The sequence below is a fragment of the Saimiri boliviensis genome, chromosome 21 (genome assembly GCF_048565385.1).
Source record: "Saimiri boliviensis isolate mSaiBol1 chromosome 21, mSaiBol1.pri, whole genome shotgun sequence".
NCBI lineage: Eukaryota > Metazoa > Chordata > Mammalia > Primates > Cebidae > Saimiri > Saimiri boliviensis.
In genome coordinates this window covers 16,367,128-16,386,299 of record NC_133469.1, presented here as the reverse complement: position 1 = coordinate 16,386,299, position 19,172 = coordinate 16,367,128, and the positions used below count along the sequence as shown (strand labels likewise).

General features: G+C 40.5%; 1 long non-coding RNA gene across 2 annotated transcripts in view; it reads right to left on the bottom strand.

Moving 5' to 3' along the window:
- The window catches only part of LOC141582623 (uncharacterized), a 188,887-nt gene that overhangs the window by 30,032 nt on the left and 139,683 nt on the right, over positions 1 to 19,172 (bottom strand). For both annotated transcript variants that reach the window (XR_012515504.1, XR_012515505.1), the window contains exons 5-6: positions 13,955 to 14,021; positions 11,356 to 11,493 (exon numbers count right to left, since the gene is read on the bottom strand). This is a non-coding gene — a long non-coding RNA (uncharacterized LOC141582623). The remainder of the gene's footprint in view (positions 1 to 11,355; positions 11,494 to 13,954; positions 14,022 to 19,172) is intronic.

The following is a 19,172-nucleotide window of genomic DNA, read 5'->3' as shown; positions in this document are numbered from 1 at the left end:
CCTTTTCTAATAGGAAACCTTCATTTTTGTGAGGGTTTTATTTGTGTTCTTTTCCTGAGTTCTGCCAGTATGTATTTAAACTTTTGTTTTGTTCCATTTTATCTTATTGTCTATGAACTACTGTACAGCCATTTTACACTCTGATTTTATGAAGGTAATTGTTTCATTGGGGTGTTTTTTAAAACCTAATAATAAAATGTCCTTTAAAGTTGACTACTTTTATGATAGAATTAGAAAGCCGTTGAACTTTGCTTGATCTGAAAAAGATCAACAATTCAATCACCGCCTCCTCAACACACACTCACTTACATACAAAGAAAACGTTTCCAACCTCACCACCGCAAACTTCCTTGGAAATCCACATCATGCCTATATTCCTGTTTATGTTAGACAGTATCAGAATTCTGAGATTCTCTGCATATCATCACTTATCATTTGGGCTCATGGCAAAATATGTTCTTTAACCACTCACCTATCTTCTTTTCTGGAAAATGTCCTCTGGAACCCATAGTCCATTAACAGCAAAATCTCTTATATTCTCGACATTTCTGAATTATCCCTTCATCTTCCTCCTCTAAATGAAATCTGGATGCACCTAAAGACAGTTTATCTCCTACAAAGCTTTCCAAAGGTGGCCAATCTTCCCCACATTCTTCTATATCATTGAACCTGAAGGTGTGATGTTTGTCCCCCTTATTTATTGTTGCTTTTTTTAGACAATTTATACCCCTTTTGGGGGAAAACAAAACAAAACAAAACAAAAACCTTGAATTTAAAGATCATACTATCAGATCATATCACTCACTACCTCTCCTTTCTGTGTTATCTATAGAAACCTGGGCCAATCCCCTTTATCCCTCAAGGATTTTAGCCCCAAGGCCATTACAACTCCCTTCAGTGGTATTCTGAGTGATTTCAATTTTTTTTTTTTTTCCAGACAGAATCTTGCTTTCTGGCCCAGGATGGAGTACAGTGCCACAGTCTCAGCTTACTGCAACCTCTGCCTCCTGGATTCAAGTGATTCTCCTGTCTCAGCCTCCAGAATAGCTGGGATTATAAGTTTTGTATTTTTAGTAGAGATACAATTTCATCATGTTGGCTAGGCTAGCCTCAAACTCCTGACCTCAGGCAATCCACCCACCTTGGCCTTCCAAAGTGCTGGGATTACAGGTGTGAGCCACTGTGCCCAGTCATGATTTTAATATTCTTATGTGTGACCCTCCCAGTACCATGGTCTCCAAGATTCTCTGTGTCTTCTATTTCAGTAATTTCATTCTCCACTTAACATAGTTCCTCATTCTTATAATCACAGGTAGATCTACTTATCATCAATATTAATTGCACCGCACACACCCCACTCTCCTGCACTCAGTTTCAGGCATCTTTAGTCTTACTTTCTTTGAACATTCCTGCTCATTCTTTCTATTATCTCAACATCACTAATTACTCAATTTTAATGAGAACCTTCAATGTACTGATTCAACCATTTGACTCCCATTTCACACCCTTTCCTCCCTTCTTACTCAGCTCAGATTTCATGTTCCCATATACATATCTTTAAACTGCTTACTTTTTTTCTTCCTTTATTATATTGGCCTGGGGGAAAAACCCCACCTTGTTTAAATACAACTCTCTTTTTACCCAGACAAATGAACGTGTTGAGAAAATGCATGTGTGAGTACATGCACACACACACACACACACACACACACACACACACACACACACTGCCTGGGCTCACCTTAAGCCTATCGCCCCTAAATTCACATCAGCCCTTTAGAAACACCCAGTAATCATAACTTTCCTTGGCTCTTTCATTCTTCCACCCTCCTAGACAATTATTTTGTCTTTTCTTCTTTCTCCCCAAATCTTTCACAACTCTTTCATTATCTTACTCTCAGCTTATAATGGTGTTTTCTATTTCTTTGAAAAAATAAAAGCAATGAGAAGACAACTCCAACATACTCCTTCCACCACATATGAAACTATCAGATCCATTCCTATATACAATTGTTTCCTTCTATTGCCAAAGATGAACTGCACATATTCCAATCAAAAGCCAAATCTTTCTCCTGTGCAATGGTTTCTATCTTGTCTCAAGTCCACAAGAAAATTGCTTTCACCTTTGTCTCCCCTTACTCCTACATTATCAAAATCTCTCCTATAGATAATTACCATAAGCACACTAACCTGCTTATGCTACTCAGCCACATTTTGCTGCAGCCACTACCCTATTACTCTGTTCTCCTTTGTAGCAAAACAAAACTCATGGTCATCCATCTTGGTTAGGCTCAGCTAACCGGTTCTTCTGCTGTACTTAGTTGGGCTCACTCACATGTCTAAGGTCTGCAGCTGGTCAGTTTTGGCAGCTCTGCTTTTTGAGACTGCAAAACTCGTGGGGCACTTCTTCACCTCTCATTCTCTTTTGACCTCATCCAACTGGTTTTCGTCTCTACCAGGTTTCCATATCCCAGTAAATGTCATTTCATTCTTCAACTTTCTCAGTCAAAAAAGATGTATATATATTGGGCTGTTTTGTCTGCCTTGCCTTACCTGAAGACTGTCTTCTGAATTTATGATTCATCTGCATGATTTTTTTTTTTATTCAGCTCTGTCTTCTCTTTCAGGCCAAACTGACCCACCAAAATTCCCGCCATCGACCACACAGCCATTTCCATTACTCCATATAAAGGCTTGGTGGCTTGGCCCTCTAGATGTGCCAGGTATTTAAAGAAATGTGGTTAGCAATATTCACCTGATATCTGCAGCTGTGAGCATCTTTTCCCTGTGCTTCCTCATCTTATTTGATCTTCATTGCATTTGGCAGCTGCTCTATATATTGTGGCTTAGGGTTATGGATGTCCCTTGGTTTCATAAGAGGTAGAGAGCTCATTTCTTTCCAGGTGATCTTTGTTGCTGTGAGGGTGATCTCCAAAGGGAGAAAGAAGAAATACTCTCTCTATTCACTATTTTAATACTAGAAATCACAAGAAATATGATTAGTAATTTACTTTTAAGCAGATAAATCTGACCACCATATGTAGCAAGAGGCAGGGTATATTAATCAGGTTTCTCCAGGTAAACAGAACCAACAGAACAGATGAAAAAGGGGAGAGGGGAATGTTGAAGTGTTGGCTCATGTGATTACAGAGGCTGAAATGCTCCACAGTCTGCCCTCTGCAAGCAGAAGATCCACCAGTGATGTAGTGCAAAGGCCTGAGAGCTGGAGAACCAGAGGCATAGATTTCAATTCAGCTCTGAAGGCCTGAGAACTAGGAGTGCTGAGAGCCGAAGACTGATGTTCCAACTCAAGCAGTGAGTCAGGTAAGAATTCAGTCTTCCTCCAGCTTTTAAAAAATCTATTCAGGCTCCCAGTGGATTGGATTATGCCCACCCACATTGCAGAGGGTAATCTTTACTCTGCCCACCACTTAATATGCTAATCTATCCATAAGGTCCCTCACAGAAATAATGTTTTATCAACCATCTAAGCATTTCTTGGTCTCGTCAAATTGACAAATAAAGTTAGCCACCACATGGGAAAGCCATTTGGTAACAGCAAAAGGCTAAAGGAAGCTGTTGGAAGTAGAGCCTGAAGAGGTGAGAGGAGAATTGAGCCAAACGGGAGCCTTCAATTCTTTTAGAGACTTGGCCACTCCAATGTGCCAGTGAGGGCTCAAATGTAGGTGACAAAAGGACTAATGCAGTTTAAATTTTTTTAAAGGGGCGTATGTGAGACAGGAAATCAGGAGCTTATGAAGTCATTAGAAGGGCTGAAGAAATAAGTCCTAGGTAAGAAATGATTTGGAATGTCTCTAGAAGAGCATCCAGAACTGACTCGCCAAGAACCACTGCAACAGTGGAGCATGTTAGGAAAACAGAAAGCCAGTGCTCTTTTCTTTTTTCTTTTTTTCTTTTTTACATATACTTTAATTTCTGGGGAACATGTGCAGAATGTGCAGGTTTGTTACGTAGGTATACGGGCGCCATAGTGATTTGCTACACCCATCAGCCAATCATCTACATTAGGTATTTCTCCTAATGCTATCCCTCCCCTAGTCCCCCAACCCCCAGACGGGCCCCTGTGTGGGATGCTCCCCTCCCTGTGTTCATCAACTCCAACTTATGAGTGAGGCCACATAGTGTGTAGTTTCCTGTTCTTGTGTTAGTTTGCTGAGAATGAGGGTTTCTAGCTGCATCCATGTCCCTGCAAAGGACGTGAACTCACCCTTTTTTATGGCTGCATAGTATTCCATGGTATATATGTGCCACATTTTCTTCATCCAGTCTATCATTGATGGACATTTGGGTGTGGCAATTTCTCAATCATCTAGAACTAGAAATACCATTTGACCCAGCAATCCCATTACCGGGTATATAACCAAAGGATTATAAATCATTCTACTATAAAGACACATGCACACGTATGTTTATTGCAGCACTGTTCACAATAGCAAAGTCTTGGAAAGCCAGTGTTCTAACTACTGTTTCCAGGATCTCATCATGTGAGCCATAATCTAGCCATCTGAGGCCCAATGCCAAACTTATGGGTCCAGGAACAACTCTCCTTAAGGATGAGTTCAGGATGCTGCCCTCAGAATCTTGACTTCTAGTGCCCACATCCTAGCAAAATAAACACTTGCTTTATTTCCTCTGACTCCTTCCAGTTATGCTGGTTGTGAACCCAAGTCTCACATGTATCTGGTTGGGTTAATCTTAAATCAAAAATTATACCTTCAACTGAGGAAGCAGTCTTCAGATACCCAAAATGTCAAGTACAGAAAAGCACATAAGAAAAAGTTTGGAGTGGGTGATGAACAGAATTACCCAAACTGCCCAGCTTTGGTCAGATTTTCTTCTCCTTCCTGCTAAGCTCACTTTGTCAATTCTTTAGCTGCTATAAACACTGATTTCCTCAATCCTCTTTCCCTAACCCGTAGTCCTCTCCCACAAGTAACTTTGTTACTCTATGTTACATATTTTCATGTTTGCTTATTATGACAGCCATAAGTATTGTTAGCCCCCATTTTGTGGATGTGGATACTGAGGTCCAAAAGAGTGAAATAATGTGTCCAAGGTCACCCAGCCAGTCAATGATGGAATTGAGAACCTCATGATCTGACTCTAAATCTCATTTTCTTTCTTCTATCTGTTAAGTCAATGAATGTCTATGACTATGTCTTCTTCTAAACTGAGAAGTAAATTCACAACCAGACTCTCCTGGGCAAGCAAAATAAATGAGTTTCTTAATCACTCTTTCTTTCTGAGGCCTCTTTAGGCTGGACTCCTCACTGCTCATGCCCAGATGGTTAATGCTGCTGCCAGCCAGGCTGAGGGCTACACGTAACATTACTTTCTTCTTAAGGGGCTGCCATCTTACATTGTATTTTGCCTGTTCAGATCTTCAATCAAATTTTCCCTCACTAGTAAAAGTTATTGATGGTCACTTGCTCCTGAATGTCTAAAAAGAAACGTCTGCTCTTTCCAAGCCACAGGCCTTATTCAGTCAGTAAACACTGATTAGGGTCTTTGCTGGTACCAACCTTTCCTGATAACCGTAACTGTCTTCTGTGAACCTCGTCAAGTTAAACTTCTCATCATTTCTGAACATGCCCCTGGTTTCATGCCTTTGCTGATTCTATTCTCTCAGCCTTGATTTTTCTTTTTCTTTTTTTTCAGTAGCTAGGAATCTAGTTCTTTTATTTTTATTATTATTATTATATTTTAAGTGCTGGGGTACATGTGCAGAACGTGCAGGGTTGTTACATAGGTATACACATGCCATGGTGGTTTGCTGTATCCATCCCCGTGTCATCTATATCAGGTGTTTCTCCTAATGCTATCCCTCCCAATTCCCCCACCCCCTGCTATGCCTCCCCTAGCCCCCACCCCACAACAGGCCCCAGTGTGTGATGTTTCCCTCCCTGTGTCCATGTGTTCTCATTGTTCAACACCCACTTATGAGTGAGCACATGCGGTGTTCGGTTTTTCTGTTCTTGTGTCAGTTTGCTGAGAATGATGGTTTCCAGCTTCATCCATGTCCCTGTAAAGGACATGAACTCATCATTTTTTACGGCTGCATAGAATTCCATGGTGTATATGTGCCACATTTTCTTTATCCAGTCTATCATTCATGGGCATTTGGGTTGATTCCAAGTCTTCGCTATTGTGAACAGTGCTGCAGTAAACATACGTGTGCATATGTCTTTATAATAAAATGATCCATAATCCTTTGGGTATATACCCAGTAACAGGATTGCTGGGTAAATGATATTTCTATTTCTAGATCCTTGAGGAATTGCCACACTGTCTTCCACAGTGGTTGCATTAATTTACACTCCCACCAGCTTAATGCATCTTGCAATAATCCCTTGCTTCTCCACAATATTTCCCTTGAACTCTAAAACAGTTAGAAGTGAATTCTTCTATATTTGAACTATTTTGGCATTTCTATCTATATCTCTCTTACACTATTCCTTATTTTCTACTTGTTATTAAATAAATATGATGTAAGTTGAATTGCCAGCCACAAATGTTTTAGCTCCCTGTGGTAATCAATATTACATAATCACACTTTTGGCATAGCCAAGAGTACTCCATTTGGGCTTGAACAGGTGACTTGATTTGGCCAATAGGACTGTTAGTGAATGTATGATAAGAAAAGGCTTGGAGTGTACTTGCATAGTTGGGCCTGGACTTTTGCATTTCTGCTGGTTGCCAGGAGATTGTCCTGAGGACTGATGTTGGTCCAAGGAGGATGAGAGGTACATGAGCATATCTGCATCCAAACTGCAGCTTAGAAACAAGCCTAGCCTAATCTAGATCAGCCAAACCCCACCCAATTCAACATATATGTGAGCAAAACATGCAGCAGTAACTGACTAAAATATCCAATGCAGTTTTATCTCTTTTACGAGACTGTACATTCCTACAAGGCAAGCTTCCTCTCTTAATCTTTCTATAGCTTTGTAACAACATCTAAACATTATAGGATGCTTACTATCCATCATGTGAAAGAACTGAGGCCCAGCAAAGTTTAACAAGTTATCTGAGGAAAATGCAAATCAAAAACGCAATGAGATCACCTCGCACCTGTTAGGATGACCATTATTTAAAAAAACAAAGATAACGAGCATTGGCAAGGATGTGGAGAAAAGGGAATTCTTGTACATTGTTGGTAGAAATGTAGAATGTAGATTGGTGTAAACATAACAAAAAACCCTACTGAGGTTCCTAAAGATCTATTATATGACTCATCAATCCTTCTTCCGGGTATATACCCCACAGAAATGAAATCACCATCTTGTCAAGATGTCTGCACTCAAATGATCATTGCAGCAATATTCACAATAGCCAAGATACATAAACAACCTAAGTGTTAACAGATGAATGAATAAAGAAAATGTGACACACACATATATATATATATATATATATATATATATATATATATATGTATATATATGATGGAATATTATTCAGCCTTAAAAAAGAAGGAAATCCTGCCACTTGCAACAACATGAATGAAACGATTATGCCTAGTAAAACAAGCTAGACACAAGCTAGACAGAAAGAAAAATGCCACAATCTCACCACCTTGTGGAATCTTTAAAAAAAAAAAATTAAATACACAGAAATAGAGTAGAAGCCAGGCATGGTGGCTCATGCCTGTAATCTTAACACTTCGTGAGTCAGAGGTGGGAAGCCGATAGTTCAAGATCAGCCTGAACAATACAGTGAGACTTTACCTCTACAAAGAAAAAAAAAAAGAAGAAGAAGAAGAAAGAAGGAGGAGAAGGAGGAAGAAAAGGAGAAGGAGAAAGAGAGGGAGAAGGAGAAGAGAAAAGTGGTTGCAGAGGCAGGGAAGATTGAGGATACCTAAGTCAAAGAGTGCAAAGATGCAGTCACATAGGAGGAATAAGTCTAGAGAGGTAATGACAACTATAGTTAATTAATATTGTATTCACTGAATATTTGCAAAGAGGGTAGATTTTAGGTCCTCTTACCGAAAAGAAAGTAACTATGTGAGATAATTTACGTCTTAATTTACTCCACTGTAATAATCACTTCACTATGTGTGTGTATGTGTGTAAGTATGTGTGTGTGTGTCATTTGTACAGCTTAAATATATACAATAAAAAATTATAGTGGTTATCCAAACTGCAATTGTTGAAAATTTTTATCATTAATACAATAGTAAATTAAAAATAAAGCAAGATGTTTGTAAATAATAGATTCTCATTATTTAAATTTTTTTTTTTTTACAATTTGTCTGTGATATTTAATTAACTGAATCACAACTAGATGTAATGTAAAAATTCAATATTTTTCCCAGATGCAAACTGTAGGTATAAAAAACATTCAATTGTAATTGCAGTATATCAAGTTAAGCTTAATTTTTAAATATCAAGGCATGCAAATGAAAACATGAGGAATCTGGGTAGAAAATTATTTTAGAACAAAAAATAGATGAAATACATGAAGAAATAGACCATAAAAACTAAGTTATCTAAAGTTACATAATAAAGTAGTAGCAAAGATGAGGTTCAAATTCAGGCAGCCTGACTCTAGAGGCTTAATGTAATATATCTGCCTAAAGGATGTTCAAGAAAACATTTGAGGATGGGAAGGAGAAAGGGATAGAGAAAGGAAGGGGGAAATACAAGAGTTTTTTTTTTTTTAATTTTGTTGTATTTTAAAAGAATGTTTCTATTTTTGCTACTGGGTTTTTAAAAGTATAACTGTCATTATAATTAATGATGATGCTATCATTTGACTGTCCTGGAATTTTTTTTTTTTTCCTGTATAACCATCTATCTTTTAGGGAGCACTTTGACCCACATGTCTTGGAGAGGTATACTCCTGGTAAAAACCCTCCCACCACAGAGCCTCTCTCTCTATATATAGAGTCTCTTTCCCCTACAATAGTACAGTGAAGGGCAGGGCTTGTGACCTAAGCTGACCATCTGGCTGCTCTCTCCAGGACTCAGGTGAGTGATGAAAAGAGGAGGTACAATCAATCATCACAGAAACAGTGCACATGCCAGACTCACTCCCTGGGAACCATGGCTGGGGCTCCTACTGTGAGCTCCCCTGAGCTCCCTCAGCTCCTCCCAATTTCCCTGCCGAGTCTCCCAGCCTCCTTTAGATCTGTGAGTTCTCCATATTCTTCCAATAAATGCCCTTTCACTTAAGAAATCCAGCCTTGGTTTCTGTTGCTTACAACCAACAAACCTGATTGGTTTCATTTCTTTTCCCCAAAACAATCTCTATAGTTTAAGAAACTGGATGCTCCATTGGCCTGAACTCAAGAAAAGGCCATGAGAAAGGCTGAATGACCTACATTCTGAAAGAATCAAGTTCATGAGGCAAACTTGCTTGTGAGTTGCTCTTCTGCCATTGTGGTCAGCATGACATCAGCTCTGGGCCCAGTAGCCCGGGGTCTGAATACCTCTCATGATTACACGAGATGATAATCAACATGATCTATTGAACATCTTCTGTCACTGATTACAGAATGTTAAAACTAGACAGGATCTTAAAGACATCTAGTCCACCTCCCTTGTTGAACAAATGAAAGTAAATGAGGAACTGTGCAGCATTGAAAACGAAGTGGCAGAGCTGAGACTATCATGTGGACCTCTTGATTTTCCAACCAGGTCCCTTTTTGCACCCCCACCTGCCGTGCATCTGCCAGAATGTTTTGCTCTTGAAAGTTTTGTTCAAATACTGAACAAGTTGTGTTGTGACTAAGAGCACAGTTTTGAGGGATAGCCCCTGGGCTCATATCTCAGCTAAGTCACTTACCTACTCTCTGATTTTGGGAGAATCAATTGCCTGTCTGCATCTCGGTTTACGAATCTGTCAAATGGGAATAATGAGAGTATGTACCTCATACGATTGTGATGAGGAACAAGTACCATAAATATCTTAGCTGAGTACTGTACATATAGCAAGTACCCAATGAATATTAGAAATATTTATGATTATTCATAAAATAACTGATCTGGAATATTAAGTGTTCCTTATTTTAGCAAAGAGAAAATAAGGTGTAAAGATAAAGAGACCTGACCAAGGTCACATTTTTCCCACAAACCCTGACTAAAGATTGTGTGCCCCCCAAATTCATAGGTTGAAATTTAATACCCATTGTGATGGTATTTGGATGTGGGGGTCCTTGTGAAGGGAAAACAACTTTGGTATGTGATCAGGTCATGAGAACGGAGCCCTCATGAATGGGGTTAGGGATCTTACAGAAGGGACCCTAAAGAGCTCCCTTGCCCCTCCTGCCATGTGAGGACACAGTGAAAAGATAGCCACTTGTGAACCAAGCAGTGAATGAATCACCAGACAATGAATCTGCTGGCGAGTTGGTTTTGGACTTCTCAGCCTCCAGAACCATGAGAAAGAAGTGTTTATTGTTCAGGCTTCTTAGCCTGTGGTATTTTTCTTACAGCAGCCCAATTGGACTAGGATACCATGCATGTCCCATCTACGCCTAGAACACTTTCAGCAGCAATTGAGAGAAAATCTCAGTCTAAAAAAAAAAAATATTGACTTCTGTTCCTGTAAAGGATGCCTGCTGATTTCAGTCATGTTGGGTCTAACTCCTTACATAATTAACTCTCTGTCTCTGTCTTTCTCTCTCCTTCTAACCCTTTTTCATCTCTTGACCTTATTTCCCACTGATCTGGCTTCACCCTTAAATCCTTCATTCATGGAGATTCTTGCATCCCCAAGCTTAAATTATCTTTATAGATAATGATCCCTGCAAAAAAAAAGAAAAAGAAGAAGAAGAAGAACTATGGTTTTCCATTCTTTCTGAAAAGTCTGGAATTCATGCCAATTGGGCTAACTCAAGTGAAGAGTTCAAGCATGAATCAATCATGTTGATCAGGGGCACATCCATGATCCACCAAGCCCAACTCATGTGCTCATGGCTGGCTCTGGGTAAGATGGGGTCACTCCCACTTACATTACATAGACAGGGTGTAGGAAATAGAGCCAGTACCAGAAGAAGAGAGGATGGAGGACGTGTACTGGCAAATGCAGCCAGCATTGGAAACCCTACCTTTTGAATCTTCTCCATTTTGGAAAGACCCCAAAGGTACCTTGTTTACCATCAATTCTCTTCTCCTTTTGTTTTCTCCATTCTATTCCGTTTTTCAGTCTGCTTACATTGCCTCCTTAGGACTTAAAAACACTTAACTCCTCTGTAGATTCCTACAGGATCTCTAGTCCCAAATATGAGCTCCAGCCACTGAGTATAACTCCCTGCACCAAATGCAAATGTGATCACCTATAAGCACAGTTATTGTCAAAGCAGGTCTGGAGACAGCAAAGAGGGTAACTTACTTTTCTTTAGCACCTCAGGTCCCTCCTGGGTCAGGGACGGCTGGCTCCAGCACTGGCCTAACACCTCGGCAGCTGGGATCCTCTAAAGAAAAAACAGCGGGGGCTCAGATTTTCTAAGAGCCAGCACAGCTTTGAACACTGCAGGGGAAAGTCAGAGTCATGCTCTCCTACTGAGAATAGCATTTTTAGAGCAAACACTGCTTCTTGCTTATTCAAAAGGCTTGGGGCCATGGGAGCGGACATATGCTTTGGAGGTGCATGCTCTAATAACAGGTCTGCTGGTCTGTAGTCAGGTGACCTTATGGAGGGCACTTAGCCTCTAAGAGGTCCCACTGTTCTAGTCTGTAAAATAGGAGCATAATACCTACCTTCCAGGGCAATGGTGATATAAACATTAAATGATAAATATGCATTTGTTGACCTCTAGAGGTTACTCAACATGTTCTGATCACCACCCCTGTTCCTCCCCACCCCACTTTCCCCGATACACATACACATATACCATTTCTGCTCTTTAGGGATCAGTCAGAATGTAGGAAAAATATCCACCCCCCCACCCCCACTGCCCTGCAAAAAGAGAGGTGCCAAGCTGGTGAATTATATTTCAAGGCACAATTGGACTATGCATTCTAAGGTATAGATGCACCAGGTCTCTGCTCCTCTTTATCTCTTTAAGGTAAAGGCTGGGGCTGCCTCTGAATTCAAGGCTCTCAATCCAATTCTCCCTCTCCTAACGTCTACCAGTCCAGGTTAAGAAAGACTAAGGCTGGAAGCTCCAGGCATTGTAGCTGATGGTTTTCTTCTGTTTCCCAACTTTATATTCTCCAGGGCTGGAGAGAAGCCTCATCTCATTGCAGTGGCAGGTTCTGATGCTCTGGTCTGAGCTTAAGAGACAGAGCATTTTGCTGTTCCAGTTTTGGTTGCTACACTGTCTTTACAGAAAGAAACAGAAGCTTCTGCTTCAAGGGTTGGCCTTTGGGCCAAACAGGGCCCAACATGGGTTTTTGGAAATAAAATTTCATTGGAACACTGCCATACCCATTCATTTACAAACTGTCTATTATGGATACTTCTAGGCGCTAGTGGCAGAGTCAAGTATAATATCTGCAGGAGACCATATGGCCTGCGAGGCCAGAAATATTTACTATCTTTTCCTTTGCTGAAAAATTTTGCTGACACCTGACTTTCATAACCCAGCCCACCCTACTAGACTTCAACTTCAGGGTTTGGGACCAAGCCCTGCCAACGAATAAACATCACTTTTCTTTCTTTCTTTGCTTATATCCCTCTCCTTATAAGATTATGTAATTGGTCTAAGACAGGATGTGGACATATCTAGGTCTCCAGGCCATAGGGTCTAAATTTATCATACTTTCAACAATCTTAAAATGCTTACGACTCCATGCATTTTCACCTAAATTGACTGTTGCTATTATTTTAATCTTTCACAGATTCATGGTAACGGGAGCAAGGGGCCTTCTAGCATGAATGTAGCCCGTGGTACTGTCTGGAGAATCTCACGTGGCTAAGTTCAGTAGCAACTCTTCTACCTAGTAGCTATGTGACGTTGGGCAAAAGCTTAGCCTTTCTTGGCCTCAATGTTCTCTTCCATAAAGTAGAGATAAATAGAAAGGGGCTTCCAAATCATTATAAAGATATGTGATAGGAGATTAGAGATGCCATGCAATTAGCACAGTGCTTGGCATATTATAGATACTAATTATAAGTCATTCACCCTTCACTCCAATTCTCCTTCCGGTAATATGAATGACACCTATCTTTTATGTCAGGCGTCCCCAAACTTTTTACACAGGGGGCCAGTTCACTGTCCCTCAGACCATTGGAGGGCCGCCACATACTGTGCTCCTCTCACTGACCACCAGTGAAAGAGGTGCCCCTTCCTGAAGTGCGGCGGGGGGCCGGATAAATGGCCTCAGGGGGCCGCATGTGGCCCGCGGGCCGGGCCGTAGTTTGGGGATGCCTGTTTTATGTGATTGAATCTTCAGCCCAGTTCCATGAAATAGCCTCCGCTAAATATATGTCCTGCCCAGACAGTGCCCAGGGCCCAGAGCCTTCCTTTTGCTCCACTATCATAATGTCCTATCTACTCAGGGCTATGTTCTCCCACACCAACCAAGAGGATTTTCTGAGAAGCATTGTTTTTTGTATCTCCATTATGTCATTCATCCCATCCAGCTTTGTGGTCGGGGGAAAGTGCTAGATTTGCGCAATCTCCTGACTCTGGGCTGTGTGACTTTGAGCCTATCACTGCCTCTCTGTTTGCCTGTTTTCTTTTGTGAAATGGGGAAAATAATACTTTCCTCATTAGAGTATTGCGAGAATTTGATGATAGTTATGGCATAAAGCCATATAAATAGGGGACATTATTTGATACATATTTATGCAAGTGTTTTCCACAAATTTCTCCACTCCTCCTACTACACATAGAATTCCTTAAAAGCAATATATAATTGTATAAATATATTATTAATTTGAAGGCCCACAATTTCAAGCACAGAAAAGATCTCTGATGCATCAAATAATCAAGTGGATTGATGGGGATTCTCTTATAACATATATTTTCATTTATTTTACTTACAGGGTGAAGAATTTTCCTCATTCATTTCTGCATCCTTATGTCTGGTAGCTATCCAGTAAAATATTTTCTAAAAAATAAGAATAATAGGAAAGTCCTATCTTTCCTTTCTCTCTCTCTTTTTTTAATTTTTATTTATTTATTTATTTTTTTGACAGAGTCTCACATTGTCGCCTGGGCTGGAGTGCAGTGGCACAATCTCAGCTCACTGCAACGTTTGCCTCCCAGGTTCAAGCGAATCGCCTTGCCTCAGCCTCCCAAGTGGCTGGGGTTACAGGTGCCTGCCACCACGCCTGACTATTTTTTTTTTTTTTTGTATTTTAAGTAGAGACAGGGTTTCACTATGTTTGCCATTCTGGTCTTGAACTCCTGCCCTCGTGATCTGCCTGCCTTGACTTCACAAAGGGCTGGGATTAGTGGCATGAGTCACCGTACCCAGCCCTCTCTATTCTTTGCCTTCATTCTCTCTTCCTGTGCATGCATTGCTCATCTAAACCCCATGCCTTGGTCTATGCAGCTAACTTCATACACTAAGAAAGTACATAATATATACTACATAATAAAGAGGCAGTACAGTGTGGTTGTTATGATCATGGACTCTGAACTGAGACTATGTGGGTTTAAATTCCAGAACCACTGCTTATTAACTGCGTCGACCTTGGACTGCTTAATAAACATCTTTAAGATTCAGTCTCCACCTATAAAGTAAGAAAAATAGGAACTAACTTACAGAGCTTTTGTGAGAAGTGTAAAAGCACTTAGAACAGTGTCTGTATATAACATAATGTGATAAGTTAAATTGTATCCCCCCAACAAGTTACAAGAACCTAACCCTGAGTATCTGTGAATATGACTTTATTTGGAAATAAGGTCTTTGCAGATGTATTCAAATTAAAATGAAGTCATTGGGGTAGGCCCTAATCTAATATGACTGATGTCCTTATAAGAAAGGAAACTTTGGGCATATATATATATATATATATATATATATATATATATACACACACACACACACACACACACACACACACACATAGGGAAGATGATGTGAAGACACAGGAGAACACCTGTGAACAGTTTGGGAGTGGTGCATCTGCAGTGAACCAAGGAATACCGTGGATTGTTTTCAAACATCAGAAGCCAAGGAGCAAGGAAAGAGCCTTTCTCAGAGCCCCCAGGAAGAGGGCATGGTCCTGCTGACCCCTTGATTCTCTTTGCATCTCTTCCTCCCTACCTGAACAGTAATTGTGTTCAGGGACCCACCCCTCCTCTACAAGACATGGGCAATGGGAAACGCAACACCCCAACTTTAGAAATTGAACTTCTAGCTTCCAGAATCATGAGACAATAAATTTCTGTTGTGTGAAGCCACCCAATTGTGGTACTTTGCTACAGCAACTTTAGGAAACTAAGACAATTACCTATCATTACTATCGTGTGTTTTAAATGCTCATTGAATACAAGAATAAATTCATGCACTTCTTATGGAAGGAACACCCTCTTTTGGTTTCCAGCGTTTTGGGGAACCAACTATATAGAGAGAATTCAGAGAGTGAACTGGTTTGCAGAATCGCAGGAGATTTTATTGGAACCACTGTTCTCATGACATCATGGAAACAAGGCCATAAATATCTCCAGCCTGATTCACTAGGTGAATTTTAACGGAGGCTTACGCAAATACAAAAAATTTTGCTCTTTCTCTGACACTTTATGTTCCTCCTACGGTTTCACCCCAACTCCCGTCACTGTAATAAGCTATATCACATGACAAGCAATGGGCACATCATACAGGGAGATGAGAAGAGCCAGCCAGGCAGTGCAGCCTCTGTCCCATTTCAGAAGTGCTTGTCATCAGAGGTCACATCCTAACTGGTTTACTCTCTGCATTTCCTTCTCTCTCCCAGGAGCTCTGAAAGGGTTCCACTTGGAATCAGACTTCAGTCACAATCTTTTCATCAGGTATCTGACCTAGAAACTTTCTTCTCATCTTAGGATATTTTTCCATCATACGTCTTCCTTGCAGTCATACCAGCGGGAAGGTGCGTGTCTTTGTGAAGTGATGCATACCCATAGCGGACACACTTGGCTGCCTCCCTTTGCAACTCCTCCTCTCTAACCGAACAGTAATTGTGTTCAGGAACCCGCCCCTCCTCTACAAGACAGGGGTAATGGGAAACCCAACCCTCCGAGTTCAGAAATTGATCCTGATTGGTCTAAGTGTAGTCTCAGTTCCCTGGCCAGCTGTTGGTTCAGAGATGGGCACTACCCAATTTAGGTGTATAAAAAAGGAGGGGAATTCTGCAGGTGGGGCAGCGAAAAAAAGAAATTCTTCAATTCCAATCAAAGATGGGGAATAGGGAGAGGGGGAGCACAGAGACAGGATAAAAAAGAGAGCACAGGAATTGGCAAAGAGGGGGAGTAGTCTCACTTCTCTGGACACCACTGGATCTGGATATAACACTTCTAGCCTAAAAATGAAGGCAACCCTGGGGATGGCAGAGAGATTGAGAAGAAGACTAGATCCTTGATGAAAATGCTGACCAATAAATCAACGAATTTTACAGCCTGATGTGTTTGGGGAGATTTTCTACTCTATGAGCTAATAAATTTGAATCAGGGTGTGTTAGTAACAACATAAAAACATCAATCCATAAAATATAATTTTAAAACAAAACTACAATATAAAAAATAAAGCTTGTTATCTCACCTTTTCCCTTACCAAGAACATTTTCCTATGTCAGTAGATAATTTCATACATTTAGTTGTACAGGCACATTATAATATTTTGAAAGTGCATCATAATTTACTTCACTTTTCACATATTTTGAGTAATTCTATTATTTCTATTTTTCACTATTATAACTCATGAGGTCAACAACTATAAACAATACAATTTAATTCCTTAAGATAGATTAAATGGAGTTACTTATTTGAAATAAAAAAAAATCTTTTTGAAGGTTCTTAATATTGCCAAAATGCTTTTTAGAAAAACTAAACCAATTTATACCCCTATTAGCAGGTTATAAAAGAATCTATCTCACTATAACATAAATCACAGGCAATTTAAGATAAAAGAATAGTATTCTCATCTTCATGGAAATATCTTGATTACCAGTGATGCTACGTTTCTTTTTGTTTCCCTGGCTACATATATTTTTCTTCAACAAATTTCCCATTCACGGTTCTACTAATTTTTAAATCGAGGTTTCCTTTTTATTTCCTGGCGGGGTTGTAGGATTCTAGGACTGAGACTTGCCTAACACATGTAATAAACTTTACATTTATAATTTATTTTAATCATCAAAATAATTTCGCTGGGTAGGTTTGATTAAGCTCATCTTACAGAAGAGAAGACGAGGCTCAGAAGTTAAATAAGTTTGTAGTAGCCATCAATATGTGTCTCAAGTTCCAAAACAGGTACACACGCAAATGCCAATTTGATATTTGGAGAGACTCAGACATCCGCTAACCTCTGCTCTTTCTCCTGCAGGTGAGCCTTGGTATCTGAAGGATTGTCTGGTTCTCTATGCAAAAGACATACTGGTAATTCATTTTAGAAAAATATAAGAATGTAATTTTCTCACTGGATATGTTTCCTATTCTTTTGGTGACACATATAACCTCAACTCCTGAGACTGCCCTATTTCCCACCATCGAGAATGCCCCGTGATGTGCCGATTGTCGTAGTAAATCCAGATGTTCCTAATGTATGAAATCCAGCCAGTAACTGACTGTACCACCTGCTCCTTGCTTGTTAGTAATTGCAGGGGTAATCGCATCCCAAGCTCGAATTGACAGACAATACAAGCAGTGATGGGACACACTGAGCTCCCATATTGGTAGAAAATATACAGGTCATCCAAAGGAAGAAATCGGTGGGGTTTCTAAGGGTTGGGAACCGTAGAGCAGAAGTTTTGAAACTTTATGTAAGAACCACCAGGGAAAGTTTTTTAAATCTCAGACTCTGACCATACCCAGTACTAACTAAATTAAACTCTCTAGGGGTAGTATCCAGGTAGCGGTATTTTCAAAAACTCCCCAGGTGATTCCATTGTGCAACCAAGTTTAAGCACTAGGGCTATAGAATCACATCTCTAATTTCCTGTCTTGAAAAGAAACTCCCTGTACTTGAGCTCCTGGAAGGCTCCAGGAGAGAGGGAGAAGAAAGGAAGTGTTCTGGGAGAGCCTGGTACATTGTTAAGACCACACTGGGGCTATATTCTCACTGCATGCCTCCACTTGAAGATGTCTTTTCACTGAAGGTGTATCTGCACTCCCAAGTTCATTGCCGTATTATTCACAACAGCCAATATATAAAAACAAACTGTCCACAAATAAATGAATAAAGAAATTGTGGTGTGCATATGTGTGTGTGTGTGTGTGTGTGTGTGTGTGTGTTTAAATACACATATAACAAAATATTATTCAGCCTATAGAAGAGAGAAATTCTGCCATTTGCAACAATATGGTATAGGGTAAATGTACCTGATAGCAATAACTTAAGCATATCCTTAGAATGACCCTGTATGGCAGATGCATCTGAATGTGTATTTTGAGCTAGGGAAACCAGAGGGGCCAGATTTGTTCCTTGTCATGAGGAACATCCGAGTCCCCATCCCACCCTGTGCAACACAGGCTATAGAGGGGATCAAGACCCTAAGTTTTGAGTGAAGGTTGACAGCTGGAGGTTGTTAAGAGGAGGTTAAGTGAAAATGCTTTATAAACTGCATGCTGTTTGCAAGTGGGGCAGCCTTCCTGCACAGCCCACCACCACTGGGCCCTGTGGTTGTCTTCCTCTGCTGACCATCAGGGGACTGTGGGAAGTCGGATATATGTTGCCCAGCCCACCATACTGGACTGTAGGAAGGTGGCCATGTTGTCCTGTCTGCTGCCACTGGACTGTATATGAGGCACATAGGTGCCCAGCCCGCTACCACTGGACTACAGATAAAAGGATTATGTTGTCCAACCTGCTGCCACTGAACCACAGAAAGGCAGATATGTTGTCCAGCCCATTGCCACTGCACTGTAGGAAGGCAAATATGTCATCCAGCCTGCCGCCACTGGACTATTTTTGTATGTAAGGCAGTTCTCTTGTCCAGTCCATCGTCACTGGACTGTCTGTCCTGCAGGAGTAAGCTCCTGATAAAACCCCATGTCTAGTTTGCTATAATAGCTCTGGGTCTCTCCTTTGGCCTCTTCAACCCGGCTCCTTCCCTGT